Below are 22016 nucleotides of genomic sequence, written 5' to 3' on the forward strand. Positions count from 1 at the left end.
AGTTTGGTGGATTCACATGTGACAGAATTACCAGTGAATTTAGACACATGCAGGTTTACGTAGTTCTTTTACCGCCCAGCACTATGTATAGTTAAGCTATGAATTAAATTTAGCACCAAATTAGGAACTCAATGTACTCTTGCAATATGAAATAAAAATTGCAACGTAAAATATCGACGAGTAATTTTACCGAGTTATTTATGATGGTTATTCATTACTTCCTCGTTGATAAAGAATGTAGTGAGGACACCTGCCTGTTTCGGAAGACATTCTTGCAATTCTTGCTTATTTTTTTGCAAAGTAACTTGACGGAATCAACTCCCAATCTTTCCATCTTAACGAACAGATTTTAACCATTGATTTTCTGACTAAAAATAAATTATAATTAATCCATCTCAAAGAATAAAGTAAATAAAAATTAAAGGCCCCGGTGAGATTCGAACTCACGATCTCCTGTTTACTAGACAGGCGCTTTAACCAACTAAGCCACGGCGCCGATGTACTAAGGGATGAAAATAAGGGCGACTAGTTTTGTTTCAGTTTATATATTTTTATTAAGGGGAATAATTTTAATAGTGTGGACAAGCCTTATTTAATTTTAACGATTGCAACAATGTTGTTTAGTGCTACAACAATTACCGCACAAGAAGCTATAATTTTAAATAGTTTTCAGAATAGATAACGCTTCGCCTTAATTAAGTCTTTAACCCATTTAGGGGCATTTTTCTTATCAATGCTGATAAGGAAATCGTTACACTGATTGATGCAATTTTACGTTTCACTGATTCCTCATGCTACTGATAATATACTGTTTTCATTTGCATCTAATTATATCCTGAATACATATTTTTTTAGAATGAATGCCTGCCTGCCTTATACTATTTTAAAAGTAAATAAAAAAAAAACCTTTTAGTGTCTTAAAAAGCGAAGGAGTTTAAACCCAAGCAAGCAGCACTGCATTTTCATGTGCTTAATTTGTGTTTATAATTCATCTCGTCCACGGCGGTGAAGGAAAATATCGTGAGGAAACCTGCCTAATTCTAATTTCAACGATATTCTGCCACACGTGAATCCACCAAACCGCATTGGAGCAGCGTGGTGGAATATGCTCCTAACCTTCTCCTCAAAGTCTTAGCCCAGCACTGGAAAATTAGCAGGCGTGTTGTGTCGAAAGTAATTCGGTTTTTGTTAAAGATTTTTTCAGTAGCAGTTCAAGGTTTGGAAGGTAGCAGTGTTAACACTCATGTTCCTCATAAATAAAATTAAAACACTGGTCCTGGTCCCGTCTTGTCTTAAAGGGAGGCCAATGGGACACCTAGTGGTAAATGGTTACCACCGCTTATTAATCGCCCATACGCCATCAACCTTAGCAACTAAATGACTCTTGTGATTTTAATATAATTTTTAATAGTAAGTTGTATTATATCCTACGTAGTTACGCTAAAATCATATCTTTACTAATGTTACAAAGTAACTGCCTGTTTGTCTGCCTATTCGCTTTCATGACCAAACCACTTAAACAAATTTGATAAAATTTATTAAAGCAAACTTAACTTTTTTTACGTGGACTACTTTTTACTTAAGTTAAGCCTAATATGACAGTTTGTTCAATACAAAATGCTGCACTTGTTTGTTGATTGTCAAAAATCTACCAGAAGTTCGGAATGAATACCTAAAAGAACTGACAAAAGAATACTACGGCATAATATTTCTTTCTTTTCTTTCGAAATAAAAAAATATTTACTAGTAATAAGCTGAGGCCGAGAATTGCTTATCCTAAGAACAAATTTCGTATCGTTATTTAAAAAAAATTAAGAATCATAAGTTAGACCATTCGTTATTCTTTAACAAAAGTAATTTCACTAACGAATTTAGAAAATTGCAAGGCACCGGTGAGATTCGAACTCACGATCTCCTGTTTACTAGACAGGCGCTTTAACCAACTAAGCCACGGCGCCGATGAGTTCTGTGACGAATCTAGATTAGAATATAAGCCTAACAATTTCTTTTTAAATCATAATTACAATAAAAACCTGAATTTATAATAGCGATAATTCTATATTATATTAACTAAAATACATCCAGGGAAGAAATTTATTTGGTAATAAAAGTAAAAAATAATTTGAACGACTAGGAGAGACTTAAAGCCTATGGAGGAGCAAAAAGTGACGCACGAGGTAATGTACGACGCGTTTGCGCGAGCGTTTGCGCGAGCTCTTCTTCGTAGAAGCACTGTCTTGTGTGTACGCGAGTGGGTTCGGTTATGCATGGGTAAAAGCAGATTACGCAGATATGCTCTACGTTGGTACTTATTTACTCTCGAAATTAACGAGGCTCCAGGAATGTATATTAACATGTTCTTATAACATTCAAACACATAAATATAATAGGCTGTGCCAATGTACACAAATATATAATCCCAGAATGTATAACAGAATACTTGAATAATTATAATTTGCTACATTCATGCCTTCTTTTGTATTTTAATTGTAAGGATTTTATAACGTTGCTCAAAATAAAGTTCTATTATAATTAATAACTATGTATTCTCTCTCCTAGTCGTTCAAATTATTTTTTACTTTTATTACCAAATACATTTCTTTCCTGGATGTATTTTATACTGATTTTTAAAGTCAATAATTGTTGTTTAAATAATTACAAAATCAACAAAATTTAAATTAAGAATAGAATATGTTCTCTTCTTAATTTAAAAACTGATTTGTCATATGACAATTTATTTTTAAGTGTTTAAAACGTTGTACGGTCCGCACTTACGGTAACTAATTTATTTAACTGCATCTCAACACGCAAAGCGACAATAAAACAAACCCAGCCTTTGTTCTTTGTAACCTGTTCAAATTAAATTTACTTTTTCTTTACTAAACGTAATGTGGATTAAATATCAATTAATTTAATAATTTTAAAATCCTTAATAATATATAATTAAGAAATATTTAAACGCGTGTTGTAAACGTGACAGACTTTTTATAAGAAGAGTTGCACACAAACGTTACATACAGAAACTTTGCACGCAAATTCGAATTTGATTTTTACTAATTTTTGCTCCAATAAGTTATATTTGATTATTAAAGGTTTTATATTAAAATTATATGATAAACAAAGAAAACATAAAATTAAAAATAACAATTTAAAAAACCTTATTTCTATCTAAGTAACGAATATCTGTCATCTTGAATATCTGTTCTATAAAATCCTAATTCGGGATACAGATATTTTTTAAGACACTCATGCTGTATTCCCTTGTTACCGTCTAGACTCTAGAGTCCAGACCAACGAGGTAGTCAATGAAAAAGATTATTGGGATTTTCTTGGATTCCTTTCGGTAAAATCTACGTTACGAATCGATGTTTGATATGATTAAAACTAACCTCCTAAAAAGCGGCCAAGTGCTAGTCAGACTCGCCCATTAAGGGTTCCGTAGCAGCAAGTAACAAGGTTTATGAAATTAAATGTTTTTTTTTAATATTGAGTTTATAGAATGAAAGTTAAATTGCGGTTTACGATTTATGAAATTTAAAAAAAACTACTTACTAGATCTCGTTCAAAACAATTTTAGGTGTAAATTTACATGGTAATGTACATCATTTTTTTAAATTTTATCATTCTTTTATTTTCGAAGTTACAGGACACACATTTTACGACTTTGGAAGTGTCTCTCGCGCAAACTATTCCGTATAAAAAAAAAATGTTAGAAATCTCGATATCATTTTTGAAGGCCTGTCCATAGATGCCATATATGGGTTGGACAAAAAATTATTTTTTGGGTATCAGCTCGAAATATGGGGAACCCCCAAAATTGTTTGTATTTTTTTTTTCTATTTTGTGTGAAAATTTTAATGCGGTTCACATAATACATCTACTTACCAAGTTTCAACAGTATAGTTCTTATAGTTTCGGTAAAAAGTGGCTGTGACATACGGACGGACGGACAGACAGACAGACAGACAGACAGACATGACAAATCTATAAGGGTTCCGTTTTTTGCCATTTGGCTACAGAACGCTAATAAAAAAAAACGAAGCAAAGGTTGTTAGAGCCAACGCGAAAAGATAAAAAAAAAATATAGAAATAGCAAGTGTACTAACGCACATACTTCTACTAAAAAATCTTCAGCGTATTCAAAATTGGTCAGGAGATCATCAATCATCATCAATCTATTAATAGTTATTAAAAATAATTATACACAAATTTTAATAATATGTTATTACATTCTACTAGTTGGTACGCCGTCTGGGTAGGTATCACCGACTCATCTAATATTCTGCCACTATAACCAATACCTAGTATTGTTGTATTCAGGTTTTAAGGGGGAGTGAGCGTAAGTAGGTAACAGGCACAAGAGACATAACATCTTAGTTCCCATGCTTGGTGTCGCATGTCGTTAATATTTCTTAAAGTCTATGGGCGGTGGTGATCCTTCATCAGATGAACATCAGGTGACCCATTTACCCGTCCACCAAATATTTCATAAAAAAAAAGAAAATGAAACCATCTGGTAACATACAGGTAAAACGGTAAACGAATGCACTTTCTAATGGAGCGTTAGATTTTTAAGAAACAACAGAATTTCTTGGAAAGTATAGATCTAAGATTCAATTAGATTCTCCATTCTGAAGTGTTCATTTCCGAACCGTCGCGTTGGCAGTCTTGTTCGCTGTCTTTGACAATCAACAATCAAGTGTAACGCTCATATATTGAATAAAGATTTCGGCTTTTATGTGATTGACTTAAATCAGAAAGATGTGATCGAAGTTAGGACTTCTTAAAGTACAAACGTGTTATTACCAATTAGAAGTACTAGCCCTTTAAACGATCAGATTTCTTTGACACCCTTCCATTCTTACCCTTAAAAGAAACATTTAAAAAAAAAAACCAAAAATCCGTTCTTTACGTTTCAAAATTTCAGCTTTCCAGACTCAATAGCTTTGGCTGAGGATTGAAAGTCCGCGAGGACAAACGATTTTATAAGTATAGATTAACCGAACATTAAGGGACCGTTAGCGTGCGTTACACTATTACCCGCCCCTTACGACGGGGACTTATCTGTCATCTTTACACGCATTACGTGATGTCTTATTTTGTTGGTGCGTGATTGTCTATTGGTTTAGTAGTTAATAGTGTGACAGAAGATTAGGTTGTAAAGTGGGGGAGAATTATTTTACGATAATACGTATTATAATTTCACGCCAGATTGCTGATGACGTAAATCAAAATGCTTCGGATAGATGTTTTTAATGTTATTCAAGAGAATCTCCTCGTTGCCATTTTTCTATTGCTTTTAATAAGTCTTGAGTATATGGGAACCATAAATAAATATCAAAAGAGATAGTTCATTCAATTCATACGGAAAAAAGTGTTTTCAAGAAGTCAAACATTTAATAAATAAGTAAACTGTTTAAGAACATATAAACTGCATAATCTGATAAATGTTTGGATAGATCTCTGCCAGAAAATGTAGAGAAGTTGAGATTATTTTATAAATTAAGGTAGTTTTTAAAAATCTGTAGTGGACTACTAGACTACTTTTGTCAATTTTTTCGTCTTTCTTATATCAATAAATAAAACATTAAATTGATAGACTTCGCCCTCGAGGGTCAATTACTTATCTCAATAAATGTCTCAATATTTTTTAAACGCTTATATTTTATATGTTTGCACTTTTAATTACACGACCTTATAAACTAATAATTTTATCTATGGGTAGAAAAAAAAATATTTTAAATATACATTTAAATAGACTAAAGAATAAATAAATCATATACGATAATTACATGGGCTGTAAGATGTTGAGCACCAAGCATCGTCACGTGACGCGCTGGTAAAAAAATCAATTTGTCATGAGTTCTTTTGAGAGTAACTCGGGGTAATTTGGCTCAAGCGAGCGTGCTTCCTGCTCGTTTATAAGTTCCACAATTTACACCTCTATCCCCGGATGTTGATACTTTTCCAAAGTCCTTGTTGTTTTGTTGATCGACCTTTTAGGTAAAGCTTGAGAAGCTAGTTATATATGTTTATGAATATATTATATGAAAATAACTTTAGGATCATGTATAAAATATATATTCATAACTAAAATTAAGACTTAACAAATAATTATAAATATACCTAAAGTATATGTGACATTTTTTTTTTTAGCAATAGCAGCCCGTAAATGTCCCACTGCTGGGATAAAGGCCTCCTCTCCCTTTGAGGAGAAGGTTTGGAGCATATTCCACCACGCTACTCCAATGCGGGTTGGCGGAATACACATGTGGCAGAATTTCGTTGAAATTAGACACATGCAGGTTTCCTCACGATGTTTTCCTTCACCGCTGAGCACGAGATGAATTATAAACACAAATTAATCACATGAAATTTCAGTGGTGCCTGCCTGGGTTTGAACCCGAAATCATCGGTTAAGATGCACGCGTTCTAACCACTGGGCCATCTCGGCTCATATATGTATGTATTTTGCGATTAAATTTTTTTATATAATAAGCCTTAATGGTGAATAGACTGAAGTAAGACCTGAACGAATATTTAAACAAATAAGTTCTAGCCCAGCCGGTTGTTTTTTTTATTCTCTGACTAAATTATGACGGGTCAGTTTAGACTTGGCATTATTTTATAATAATAATGGTTTACAACTGACAAAAAACATCTTTATATATAATACAAAACAGTTCATTGATCAACATGTAAAAAAACATGCAATGCAAATAATATGTTTTCCATAAATTTTCAAGAATAAATCGATAGCAGGCGAATTTACCCAGTAACTTTAGTATACTAAAAAGCATTACAAACAAGTATACTATTAGTCAAGTAAAAAAAAAATAGTATTGAAATTATCGATCGAATGCTGAAAATACAATTATTATAATATAAGGTTCTAGTCAATTATATCCAAAATGACTATAAATAAAATAGGCAACAATTTCCTAAACCATTAACAATTAAATTTCAAAAAACTTAATGTAAAACAAAATTGAATTTCGGTAAGTAAAGGGAGTTCGTTTATAATTATTTTTATTGCTTTTAGATGTTATTTTGTGTCATTCACTTAACCTGTTATCGACATGAGACCGCTAATCCAACATCACTAAAAACAATACAAGATTATTCCTTTGTGTTCCGAAGTCGTCCGCGTAACATGAACTCTAGTGCGGTGCAATAAAGGATATTATCGATATAAAAAATTGTAAAATTAAATTTAGACGATCTGTTGAATTTGTATAAAAAGGTAACCGTCAATAACTAATCATGAAACAGACCCCATTCGTTTCCTAATTATACTAATGTGTATTTGATTCGTCATGAACGTGAATAAATTTATAATAGACTAAAATTGTCATTGTTTAAAACCTTCTTAAATTATAATCTTTATTAAAAATTAGTCCTAGGCTGCTTTGATCGCGTTCGTCGTCGTCGAGTGTTAGATATAAAAAAGTATATCCTATGTTCTACTTTGAACTTAAAGCTTGCGTCATACCAAATTTCATCAAATTCGGTCAGTATTTAGCACTGAAAGAGCAACAGACAGACAGAGCTACTTTCTCATTTATGATATTAGTGTGGAAGTATAGATTAGTTTATTTTTAGAATTTAATTCAAATTTATTTTATGTGAAGATTATTGTACTGTATTCATAAATTAATGAAGATGGCCACTTTCGCAACGGCTGACATTTATATGGGAAACTAATCAGCTTCGTCGTGCATATAATAGTTTCCAAGTGAGCAAGCACAAGTCCACTGTCTATTCTCTTATAATCTGATGTGACGGCACACCCGACATGACCGAAGGAATACCGTTACAGTACCAAAGGGTTCACGCCCTATCTCGGGCATGGGAGTATAAAATCTTGACTCAATTACTTTTTTAATGCCTTGAACTGGAGTTGGACCTCAATACCTCGTAATGCAGCTGTATAGACAGTAACAAGGAAACTCAGTGCAAAAAATAAATTAAATAAAAAATACTAAATTAATAATAAATGTTTATTAATTAATTATAACTGCTTACAAAGTTGCAAGAACAATAACTTTAACACAGTTTACCAGCTTGTATGACGAGTGCCATTATAGTCAGAGTAATTACAGGCGCAAGGATAATGACATCTTACAACCCGTGATCAGCGGTCCGTGGATGACGTCAGAGTGGCTTATATTTCTTAAAGTGGCTTTGCCTATGAACGGAAATCACTTACCATATGCCAAGTCCTTTTTTCAAAAGTTTTTTTTTAGTACTTTAAATATTATATATGAACGATGGCCTCTCAATGCGTGAGAATAGTTGTAGTAAAAATTATGAAGCATATTTTGAAACCTATCCTATACGATATTCAAAACTAGGATATTAAATGGTATTTGTATCCTTCCAAATTTAAACATAATTTACTCAGAAGAATTTAATAATCAATTAATTATTTCTTTTTTATACTGTGGATTAATAATTACATATAGGGTTGGAGATAAATTAAATTAATTACCAGTAACACTTTGGTTTACCAATTTTCACACTATTAACGTACCCGTCCAATCAAATATTAGAGTTATCGCGAGAAACACGTACACATCGTACGGCAACAGCACATCGATACGATTTGAAATTGAAAACGAAAATCGCAATGTGAAATGAGAGTACAGCCTACGTGCCGCTATTTAGCACCCAAACGGAGCAAGCGCAAATTGGAAATCAAAACAACCATCCACAATCGAAACTAATCGAATCTTTAACGTCGTGATCGATAACATACCATCTGAGTATCGAAATCACGATTATTTGTGTACAGTCGAACGCATCGACATCATAACTGACAACACTACAGAGTTCGATTTTATTTCGACTAAAACTACAATCCGATATTGAACCTTATCCCTTTCGAATAAGATTTAAAATCAGCAAATGACTTGAGTGTTGTAAGAATTGTTTCAAAGTAACATCGAGTATCGACGATGTTGCCGCGTTTACAGTCTTGTCGAGTGCACCTATTTCTTTGGATTATATTAAATTATAGCTAGGAGTGAAAATCGTCGTAATGTGTTGCCAGATTGCCGGCGTGGGACTGCGAACGTATCATTTGGTTCGATTCACTCGACGCATGATGCTGATAATGCACCGTAATCTTTGAATTAGTGATACATTTTCCTGTTTTAACGTTTCTTAAAATCAATTATTGTAGTGTGTGTTGATTCATATAATATTATGAGAGGAAATAATCACGTCTGATATTAAATTAAATGTGATCCGAATGGAATATGATTGACACATTTTACAGATTGATAAAGATGATCACACATTAACGTGCATGTATTAAATATTAAAGAACAAAAATGCGCAATGTCTTACGGTTCGCTTAGCGATGTAAAAGTCGCAGGCTCGATCCTGGTCCCTCCGCCTATTGTCGTGTATACCAACCAGAAGCTTTGCTACTAATTCCTTAACGGGCATTGTTAATATTCCTTAAAAAACTGTATGCGACTGAACACGACTAGCAGAAGTAAAACGTTTTGCTCTGTTTGTTGTTAGTTTTACTCAAATCGCGTCCAAAAAATTGTTACTTCAGAAACATTTCTAAAATGTTATTTTATAGTAATTTACTATAGGTTTATTTGGATAAATAAAATATAATAGAACTAGCTGTCGTCCGCGGTTTCGCTTGCCTTTTACGGGTTGTTCGTCGGGTGTTAGGTATGAAAATGTAGCCTATGTCCTTCCTCGGGGTTCAACTTACTTTATATTCAATTTCATTAAATTAGTGTCTTGTCCGTGAAATATACTAGTAGCAGACAGACAAAGTTACTTTTGTATTAATATTATAATAGATTCTTCAATATATTAAAATAAAATATATCTAAAAGTACATAAGCTAATTCATTTTCCATGAAGGAAGATTCCGTGAAGAGATATTAACATCAGTTAAAACAACATTAGCTTCATTACGGTCGCTTGCTTTGCTTACGTTGTACTTTGCGTTTTAGTTAAGCTGGACCGATAAAATTTGTAAGAGTTCCGTATTTCCGTGATTTTTTTTTTAACGTTAAATAGTTTTTCAAAGTATTACATATTTTAATGTTTCAATATGATGTCTTAGTATCTCTTATAGATAAAGGTTTTATAAGGATTCAGAAAGAGGGCCTGCAGATTTTTCGTATCAACTTACAACGTACTTATATAATGGAAATAAGAATATTATTTAACAGAATATATAATATATTGTATCATTAAATTCCAATACAAATTCCTTCATTTATTGTTGAAAAACTATCAACGATTCGGAAAACAAAATATCCAAGAAGAAGAAACTCAACTATTTTTTTGCATTTTTTTTTTATTTTTTTTCTATTTTCATATGACGATAACATATCCAAGAGGTGAATATTTTATTCCCAAGATGTGTGCTCTCTATGATTTTTGTAACTATAAATGACATACCTACCATACTTTATTCTAATTTAGTTTTGAATTTCTTCTTTATATGTAGTAGAAAAAAAGCAACGCTATGTAAACAACATGTAATTATTTCTACAGGTGTATCACACAACCCTAAATCTCATATAAAAAACGAAGTTAGCACAACTAATGTCAGTGTAATGAGCTCCTTATCTGAATAATTAAAAGTCGATTTAGTGCACTTTCTATCAACCCGCCCTCAGACGAGGCGATTCCTAGAAATGACATAATTGTTTTAACTGACACAGTTTTTATGTGAACATTTATTACATTTATATAACTTGCTATAAACTAGTGAGATTTTGCAGTTTCATTTGGTTATTATGATTTCTAAACAATATTTTATAAATTGAATTTGAATGTAAATTATATAATAATTTACATTCCATTTCACGGACAATACTGTCTTTAACAAAAATATTTTAATAATCAAATAATATTCGCAAAATTTATATTGTTTACATTTTGTAATTATTATATATTTATAGGGAGGCTTTGTGTTTTATTTCATTTTTCTCTTGTTGTAATAAATAATATATGTATATAACTCCACTTTGTACAAGCTCGTCTGGATAACCCACTCATAGTATATTCTACCGCCAAGCAGTGTTTCGGTTTGAAGGATAAGTGAAACAGTGTAACTACAGACACAACTAACATAGTTCTTAAAGTTTGTGCCATGAAGATGTGAGGAGAGATTAAAATTTCCAACAACGGTAATGTCTATGGGCGATGGTGACGACTTACCACTTATCAGGTGACTCATTTGCCAAAAAATATAAATTCACTGATATCAAAAGTATATTTAAATTCATTCAATGGAAATTGTTCATTGTTGTCCACGACATGTTTGTTGTACATTTATAATTTGATTTCCAAACAGCATCATTCTAGAACTTCCAATGATGCTGTTTGGAAATCAAATTATAATATATAACTACTGACGTTTCCTGTCATTATCCGATACCACTTCTATTTTCCCTGTTCTAAGGCGGAGACACAGTTAATCTAACATCTGTTTAGTGACATGGCTAACTGGGCGAATCCTTTTAGGTGTGATTAATGACTTCATGAACGTTACGGGTAATATATGATGTTAATTGTGACCGTAGTTTAATTATGTCGCGTTTTGTTTTAGCTGACGTCAAATAATTCGTTAAGTAAATGATTTTAATTATTATTTTTTAACATGTATTAGTCTCAGTTATGTGTAACATCAAAATAAATGAAATAAATGTTATTACGTTTTTAGACTATACCGGTTAAAAAAAATCTTTAGCTGACTAAACCGACCTTACCTAAAAAAATGTTTTTTTTTTTTTTTTTAACCTTACTTTTTACGGAATTTGAATTTACGGATATTTTTCCTGTGGTATTTTGTCATTATTTTTACTCACAAATATATTAAATAAATTAACTTTATTTATGCAGGTTTTAAAAAATATTTTTGAAGTGTTATGTTTCTCTATATTTTTATACGTATTATATACAATAGTGTTAATCATTTACATTTTTGTGTTACTTGTAAAAAAGTCTCCTTATTTATTTATTTATTCATTTTTGACATAAGAGTTAAATTTATTAATTCCACAATAGAAAAAAATTGCCTTCTGTCATACGCTCTCTATGGCAAATGCAATATTGACATTAGTTTAATAAAAGTATTTTTTTTTTAATTAAAATGATAAAGAAAATTTAAAACAGCCACATATATTTTTCTAATAATATAAGTAGATATTTAATATCTCATAAACTAATTATTTTTACTGATTTATCAGTCCTGTAAAATTATATCATAAGACATACAATAATAAACCCCACAATAAATTTTAAATGAAATTCCACCTGTTATATTTAAGGTAAAATTAGATCGATTGTATAATGATTATCCACAGTCGCAGCATCCGCCGGGAGATCAGTCATCTGGAGAGGTTTACGTGAATTAGTCTGGGGTATAGTGTGAATAAATCTATAAAGACTTAAATTTGCTTTGAATCATTTATTTTATATTTTTTACAATTATGTTTTTTTTTTTATTTATCTTTGGTCCTTTGTCATAGTGAAGTTATGCTTTATCTAAATATGGAATATGAGTACACGTATGAAACGTCTCGTTTTCCTTGTCTTAGCACAGTTCGGATAGTCGCCTCATGTTTTCTTTAAACGCTACAGTATTCTTTCTGCAGCGCTTATTTCTCAATTAATAAAAAAATGCATTTATATAATACTTCTTCAACTACTTATTTATAAATAAAGTATATAAAAAATATCAGTAACTACTCAAAAAATTACGTTTAATGTATTTCCCTATGTAAATAGACAAGCGACAATTTATTAATAAAGAAAATTATATTATATATAAATATAATCTATACCTACTCTATAGCGTTAAGGAATAATGTAGTTTAAAAAAAAAAAGAATTTGATCATTTGTTCAGGAGCTTATACCCCAACATACAAACAAACAAATTTTATCTCTTTACCGTACATTATAGAGTTGTGCTGATATGCTGGATATAGAAATCCAGGTATGCAGTTCTGAATTAAAAAAAAAAGTACAATTTTAATATGTATCTAATTGTATAGGAATGTAATAAACATGTTAAAACAAAATGAATATGATCGAAGTGTATCGGTTCAAAGATTACCAAAGTCGGCTTCATTACAGATAATGAAGCTATAAAATTATTTTTCTACATAATATTTTAATCGTTGTTTCGTGAGCGTAGTTTTACTGCACACTTAAACGAAGTGTTAACAATAAATTCGTTTCGATCTCCTTCGTTAACATTGTTGCGAAATATTTTCTTAAGTACTAGTTCAGCTTTAAACCATTTTTGTATTGTATTGAAACCAAATTGTAATTGTCTAATTCGAACTATATTTAAATACTTACTGCCTCGTTGGTCTAGTGGGTTGAATAAGCCACAGGTCTCCAAGTTCAGTCGAAAATACTATTTAGCCTGAGCTTATCACAGAGCCGATTTCGTCTATAGTGACTTGAAACGGCCGAACTTCACTGTTCTATGAAAGTACTATTTCGCACTATATTATTAAGTACGAATCGAATCACGTTGATTGTTATTCGATTGCTAATCGGATTATTGGAAGAACACCGCAATTTCTATCAACTATACCAATGAAGATTATATTCTTATATATAATATTAGTATGTGTTTAACCATACTTATTGTTCGTACATAGTTGTAATCTCTAGTAATACATAAATAATCGGTTCTGAGGCTTTATAATTACTTGTAATCTGTCATTAAGTGCCTTATTCTCATCTCAAAGTTTTAGATAATGGTAAAAGATTTAAACCCTTGAGAGTATTATAAGGCTGCAATGAGGTTTTCTTATTAAAAAAGGGATTTAAAATAAAAAAAAAAAACATACCACTGCTGGTCTCCTCTCCTTTTTAGCAGAAGATGAGAATCAAATTTATCACGGGTTTAAAAGCAATCATCTTAGTCTATATTGTTATGACACATATGCCAGTAATTTTACTAGCACCTTATTGGGTGGAACCCAAAAGGGGGAGAGGATGTTCAAAGCCCTATCAAATAGATAGATTGTAGTTTTAAAACAATGTCCCGCTCACGTATATCTATTTGTAAAATAATATATCATGCTTTTTGGTTCTTTATTACTTACAACAGTATGTATGTATATCTTTTATATCAGGTTTTTTTTGGATGAACGTATGCAATAGGAATATGAAAATATATATATATTACATATATTCATTATATCTTAAAGTTATTGATACTATAATCAAAGTCGAATCTCTGATCATTATAGGTTACAATTTCAATCACGATCATCAAGCCACAATTAAAAAAAAATTTAAGATCCAATTTCAAAGTGGGCGATCAAATATTTAGTTTGTTCCCACCACTCGTGCGCCGCCGAATGTCGACGTATCAAAATAGTGTCATGTCTTCCTTTTTGAACGAAACCGAAACCAATTGATTCGGCGGCCAACGACGCACAGTTTGTTTAGCCCGATCGAATCTGTCCAAAATGATGAGTTGTGAATTGAATCCACCGCTCATAACTACAAAATGAGAACCAATAAACCAAAAATTCAAAATGATATTATCCATTGCTCGCTTCGAACGCGAAATTCAAAACATTAGAGTTGAAGTTACGAAATGGATTCATTGTTAGATAAATTTTAGTAGAGGTATAGATTTCGTGGTAAGGGCTGGTATGAAAAACGTCGCCGTCACGAGCGGATACCACTCGAAAATGGCCGTGGTAATGGTGTTTGTTTGTCGATTTATCTGTTTTGGTCTGTAACTCGATTTGCTTTTTGTAGCCTGTTCACAAAGGCAAGTAAATTTCGTTAGTGCTTTCGGTCTGAGAACATCGTGATGAGTCTCGGGGCTCGAATACACGATTTTAGCGTGAAGATCAATTACTGGTCTGATTAAAACAAATATTGAGTTACTGTTTCGTTTCGGTATCAACATTTCTTGGCTTTGCTTTTTTAATATCGATGTGTTTGAAGTTACAATTTTAATGCCAAAAAAGGAGTTTGAATTTACAAAATTGGCTTTATATGTCCATAAATTCATTTTTTTCTGTAATAGGTAGGTAGGACCAATGGGCCACCTGACGGTAAGTGGTCCATTCCTTCCATCTAATCTTTAATTCTTTTTTTATTTAAAGTGAAAGTTTTTCATGATCACTCCATTAAAACTTAAATCAAAAACAAACAAAGTGTATAATGTAAATACTCCAATTTTCTCTAAAAGTATTCTCATTCATAGACAAATTGCTTTTCTTAACGACAATAAGTAATAGCACATTTAAGAATAGTTTATTTTTTTTCATTGGAAACTCGTCGTCAATAAATTGAATATAATGGCCGAGATGGCCAAATGATTAGAACACGTAAATCTTAACCAAAAATTACAGGTTCAAACCTGGACTAACAACATTTGATGAATTTTTTAGTCTTATCTCGTGCTCGGTTGATAAACAACGTGAGGAAACCTGCATGTGTCGGATGAAAAACTGCCACGCAGGTATACATTTACTCACATCCAATGCGCGTAAATGGATACCCGTGTGCCAGATTTTCGTGATGTAAGTTCCACCTCACCACGAAATCAGTTTTATCATCTAACTAACTAGCCCCTACAGTTTCACCGACATTAACATTACTGCTATGCCCCGTCGGTTTCAGAGTTATGGTATATAGCGTAGTCACAGCCTTTGTGCAGTGCATAACCTCTCTCAATACTGGCTCAGGCCGGGTCAACCAAGTCTATCACACTTTACCTTTTTCAAACTATTTGAAATTAGTTATGTTTATTTTTTACCAAAACTCAAATTTTATTAACTAACAATTTAACTTGGCTTTAAAAAAATCGTTAAAAACCTTATTTTCCAATTATTGCCTATCTAAGGGCCCCTAGGCAGTTGCCTACTACCTAATGGACAGTGACGCTCTGATTGGGCTATTTAACTCAAAAGATTCTTTCAAATCGAACTGCTAGATCCTAAGATTAGTATGTTCAAACGATCAAACTAAATATTCTAATATAGTTCACTAAATATTTAATTCAACATTTCGATGTAAAAGAAATCACATTTTAGATAATGTTGAAATATCACTACTGATCAAAAGATAGACACGGCGAAATAATATGTTTTATAATTTACAACAAATGTCTGATATCATTGCTAACTGATAAAAAATCTAATTTTATTTAAATTTTAGGTGTCAATAGTTTTTGCCAATATTAAGATCAATCTATCAAAACAACTAATTATTCTTTTTAACAATCGACATGCATAAATATTTATATCATAATGTTAACAAAAACCATCGCTCGTGATTCATAAAAAGTTGACAAGGTTCTGCGGCAATTTATTTTAAATTAGGCAAAAAATAAACTACAGTGTTGAAAATCGTAGTCCGGTTGTCACATCCGGCGACGAGGAAAAACTGTGATGAAAAAAAAAATGGATTGATTTTTGTGGCCACGGGTTGTACGAACGAACTTATGAACGTATTGAATTAATAATTGTAGCGAGTGTTATAACTTGAGTTACATTAACTTCAATACAGGTAGTATTGTATTGACCTTCGGCTTAAAATAACGTGTTATTTTAAGCCGAATGCTGATTCATGAAATTATATGTCAGTAATTTTAATTATAAATTGAAACGTTTTAAAGGAAATTGTAAGTAATCAATTAATGCGTTCTTGTATACTGAGCTGAATTTAAGTCAAAGGCAGGCAGAATACATTCCGACACGAATGAACAGAGATGGTCGATATACCTGTGGCAGATTTTCATCTATCGAATGTAAGTTTCTTCTCGGTGTTTTTCTCACTAATTCAGCACGTGGTCAGAACAGGGTATGAACCCACAATCATAGTTTAAGACACTCGATTTCTAACTACTGAGCCATCATGAGCATTTCGTTTAACTGAGTTTAAATTTTAAACTGAATCATGGAATTTATTGACGCGTTTAAATTATTATAATAATTAGTTATTACGGTATCGCAAAAGCGAATGGGCGGATGTATGTAATTTTTTTCTAACATGCCTGTTTCCTGTTAAGGCGAAATAGTCAGGCTTGTTTTATGGTTTTGAAACGGGTTCCGTTGTGTAATTTATTTTAATTAAAGTTTGTAAATAATGGTAGGAATATTGTGTAATATTTTTAAAAACTACTAACAATCATTTTTAGTAAAATTATTATGTAGGCTTCGCACGGCTATAAAAAGGACCTATATATCTAACCTTTACATTGACGAACAAACCTACATAAAAAGAAAAATTCTTATAATTAATTTAAAAAATTAAAATTCTCGGCTTTTATTACTTTAATGCGTAGTTCTAAGTGTACAGACAAAGGGAAGTGATTTTTTTTATATTATGTAGAGAAGAAGAATCTGCCTGTTAAAGAACTGTTACCTGATCTTGAAAACATTTATCATGGGGTATATTATTTAAGTGCGTTTTAAGACCAAATATCAATCAAGAGAATTATGAAGTTGATAATAATTGTTCTGCAATCATTTTGTACGAGGTAATAGTTAACGTGCCTGATTATTTATTCGGGATCTAAATCTTATCGTTCTATTCATGGTTAAATTGACGGCTTAAAAGGCTGTCTTAATTAATTCCATGAGTAGAGCCTTGGCTATGCGCTTGAACTCTTTCCGAGTCGGTTTTACCGTCCAATTGGATTATCAGTAAAAGAATGGAGAGTGCATTTGTGTTACTACCATACTTTACATTTTTTTTTACATTAACAGCCTGTAAATTTCCCACTGCTAGGCTAACTCTCCCTTTAAGGAGATGGTATGCAGCATATTCCACCACGCTGCTACAATGCGGGTTCGTGGAATACACATGTGGCAGAATTTCGTGGAAATTAGACCCATGCAGGTTTCCTCACGATGTTTTCCTTCACCACCGAGCACGAGATGAATACACATGAAAATTCAGTGGTGCTTGCCTGGGTTTGAACCCGAAATCATCGGTTAAGATGCACGCGTTCTACCTACTGGGCTAATTATAGTTGGCTTCTTTCAGTATACATTTATAATCTATTTAATTTTGGTTTTGATTGGTATATGATTTTAATGCTACCTGCCCTAGAGATCTGACTACTTTAATGGTCTTTGTTTAATCTCTACCAATTGACAATCGATTTGAATTCTACTGCTTACTACGTCGAACCCAACGACAGACAATTTTAATATTTGAAAATATTAAAGAATACAAGAAGTTTTAATTTCACATTTTAAGAGGGACCCCTATAAAGTGCATATTGATAAAAACACGGCCCTAACTGAATTTACACGATCCGGGCACTAACGACACAAAATAACAATTATGATGACGGTGATACTATCACTATAATTTGGTACGCGCACAAATTTCGTGCGCACGTAATAGCGGCATTTTTATTGTGTTATTTACACAAATAAAAACGTTTATTTTTACATTTTCCCAAAATTAAATATGGGCTAATTTACTGGGCGCGGGAATTACATAGTCATGTAATTCGAGCGAGTAAAGCCGAGTCCATACTAACTTAAATCTTCCTCAAACTCTTCTTGAGCAAAGATCATTGTTCTTTACTCATATCTATACATTTTATAATAACAAAAAAAACTTCTTGTTAAATAATCTTTGTCTGAATAAAAACAATTTATATTCATTGAATACTCAATCTAGAGAAGATATCGTATATCTTAATTACTTTATTAACATAAAGGTCTTAATTCAGTATACTTGTATACAAATCAAAATGAAAGGAAAAATATTCTGCTTTTTACGAGGTATCACCCACTCATCCCATATTCTAAGTTAGTATAGTTCTGTTTCGGTTTGAAGGGTGAGACCAGTGCAAGGGACATAACATCTTAGCTCTGAAAGTTGTGGCACTCGGGCGAAGAAGAAGAAGAAGAAGTGGTTGATATTACTTATAAGATGATACTTGTAATCTGGGTGGTGATGAATACTAACCATCCATAAAAAAAACTGATATTTGTATATTTTTAATATGAATACTTTTGAGATATTTATATATTAAGCTAATTTATACATCTGCATGTAAACACGCCCTTACTGTCTAAAGCAAGTTTGTTATCGCCGGTTTATTATTCACGTGTTATTACTTGAGTAATTTGTGTCGTTTGTGTAATTATGTGCGGGAGGAAATCCTTGTTATTTTGTAATTTGTGTTTCTAATGCGCTCCGCGGATTGTGTTGATCTGTGTTACGATTGTGTTTCATTATTTACATTCATTACGAACGAGGACAATATTTTTAACAATAATTCCCCGCGCATGCGCAATTTGCGATTTGATTGTTGCGTAATCAAGAATTAAGTTATTTTTAATGGAAATAAATGTTTTTTTATTGCATTAGATGTTATTGTAGGCACTTATTTAACACGCTTATGTTTATTTATATATTTTGAATACATTTATACGGTGACACTATCACACTAAGAATTACACTAAGAACTCCAAAATATAATATATTTTTTGTAAAAAAATATTTATTTTTGTGTTCAATTGCTTAAAAGAATAGCATTGAGTTTCTTTCAGTCAGTTCTTCTCAAGTTTTGGATGTTTTCTTTTCCGAACCGGTGGTAGTAAGTATTGTACTTATATACTGGACTCTATATAAAAATAATATAACATTACACAATGAAATAAAAAAAAAAAAACAAATATAAGGAAAATAATAATAATTCATCTAATGATATTACTAAGAATTAACAGGTGACATAAGATTGACATTTAATTAACATTATATTTAATGTTTGTATAAATTGCATAGTATGGGGGGAAATAAATGATTTTCTTGCAAATATGTAAATAAATCTGTCAGTAAATTAAATCTTGTATATAGAAAAACTCATTATTACTAATGACTGTAGTTTTTGTTCATGATATATCAATCATCGATTATACCGTAATATATCAACTTAATTTATATACTATGTATCCTAAGATATATATACGAACTATAATTTATCCTTTATAATTTTTCTTAATTTAGCACTTTTGAATCGTCATTTTCCAAACTATATTAAGTGAAGCTGGTACCGATTCGGAAGTATTCTACCGGCAAGAAACTCAGTAGTTACTCATTTTAAACATTTAAATTATAAAGTTTTGTTAATTAAACACATATATGTATATAATATATATTGCCTGGAAGTCAACAAGTATTAGCTCCACCCATTTTTTATCATCTATTATAGCAGTTTCAGTTCAGGATATTAAATTTCACTAATCTGAAAATAGTTCTAAATACCTATGCACTTAACTGGCATCATGGCTACAAGATCAGTGAAAAAAAGAAAAAAAAATCGTGAATCGAATGATAAAAAACATTATAAAAAATATATTCCTTATTCAAATAGGCTCATAAAAGCACTTTTGAATCAGTCAATAAATACAGTGTTTATTTTAGATGTAAAGCTACCAGTTCGAAAAGTAGATTCTACCGAAAAGAACCAACAAGAAACTGAGTAGAAAAACTTTAAAGAAAACGATTTCCTTTTTTTTTTACAGTGAGCATTTAGATGATACAATTAGTTTTCACCGACTTAATCGTTATCATTATTTTAAACTGCTCGAGCAATTTTAGATTACGCGCTAGAGAAGTCGGAGCTCAACTTTAAAATGTCATTTTAATAGTTATAATTGTATCGCATGAGCTAAGTATGATTTAGATAATTGGGCTTATTCCGTGCGCTTCTACAAAGTAAGCATATATATATATTTTTAATGTCCGTTGTTGTTATTTAATGCAAATTATAAAACGTGTCTCTTAATTTTTTTTAAAGAAGGTATTCTATTTAAATAATATATGCAGACATTAACAAAAACAAGCTCTCATTTGGCTTATAAACACAAATAACGATGATAAGGCGCAACGAAAGAAACTCAGCAGTTTTGTTGAACGGTAACAATACCGTTTGATTGAAATTAAAAATCTGCGTGAAAGTGATCGTTTCATTCCCAAGACTTCCTGTTTTATATAAACACTGTCACTATAAACTCAATGATTATATAATAATAGTAATAGTTCTTAAGTATGAACTTAATGTATCTAATGTAAATGCAATACAATTAAAGTTATATTTTCTGTCGCGTTAAAATGCATAGTTACATTTTGCCCGTTGTTCCTTAGACGAGTCACTGTATCTATGAATTTATATTGTGTTTGTTTAAAGTACTAATGGTATGGCTTCATATTTTCTCACTAATTCTTAAATATTGGTCCCAATCTCTTCAAGGTATAGCTTGTATACATGGAGAAAATACTAGGTATCTTACAACAATAGATCTGATTTAAGATTTTAAATATATAAACTTGAATATTGAAACATCGATTGACAATGTTTTTAAAAGTGATTCTTAAAAATATCAAAACTCGTTGCATATTTATGAAAAAAATAATTTAAGTTATATTAAGTATCCTAAAAAGAAATACAAATGGATCCTTAATTTAAAAGTTACATTAAAATACTCGAAAATTAAAAGCGAATCATTAAGTGGATCTTATTAAATGTTTATTTATACACCAATAATTGGCAATAAAAACAGCTAGCGGTATCAGTGTAAGTTTGTAAAATAAAAAGCATTATGAGATGGATGTCCCGAGCATGAGATCAAATCACCCATTACTCCGCGGCACACTTAATTACAGCGCTAGTTGGCCGCAGTTAGGCTTTTGACGCGTCAGACACACGCGTATATCGTGACTTCGGCCAGTAAAGTCAGTTTGTTGATAAAGTCAATTAGCGGTATCGAAGCAGGGACCCGTATCAACCGATCCAAGCCCACCCTCGAGTCTGTCGTCGTATCAGAGCTCGGCGATTGGACGGGCGTTCCGCAGGGGCGGAGTCTGGGTCCGCTACATTTTTTATTGTACATTTTCGAATCGTGCGTGGGCGATCGCGGTCCATCCGCTTTATTCAACACCAGTCGATTGAAGGCGTTGGTGTGTCATAGTTTATCAGTCTTGTGTTCGTAACGTTGAGGCGTATCATGTAACTTGTGGA

General features: G+C 31.8%; 2 non-coding genes across 2 annotated transcripts; both read right to left on the minus strand.

Moving 5' to 3' along the window:
* Window positions 1–422: 422 nt before the first annotated feature.
* On the minus strand, window positions 423–496 carry Trnat-agu. The gene has a single exon. It is a non-coding gene; the product is annotated as a tRNA-Thr (tRNA).
* Window positions 497–1884: 1388 nt separating this feature from the next.
* Window positions 1885–1958, minus strand: Trnat-agu. The gene has a single exon. It is a non-coding gene; the product is annotated as a tRNA-Thr (tRNA).
* Between the last annotated feature and the right edge of the window lie 20058 nt (window positions 1959–22016).

The sequence above is a fragment of the Vanessa atalanta genome, chromosome 3 (assembly GCF_905147765.1).
Source record: "Vanessa atalanta chromosome 3, ilVanAtal1.2, whole genome shotgun sequence".
In the NCBI taxonomy this organism is placed as follows: Eukaryota; Metazoa; Arthropoda; class Insecta; order Lepidoptera; family Nymphalidae; genus Vanessa; species Vanessa atalanta.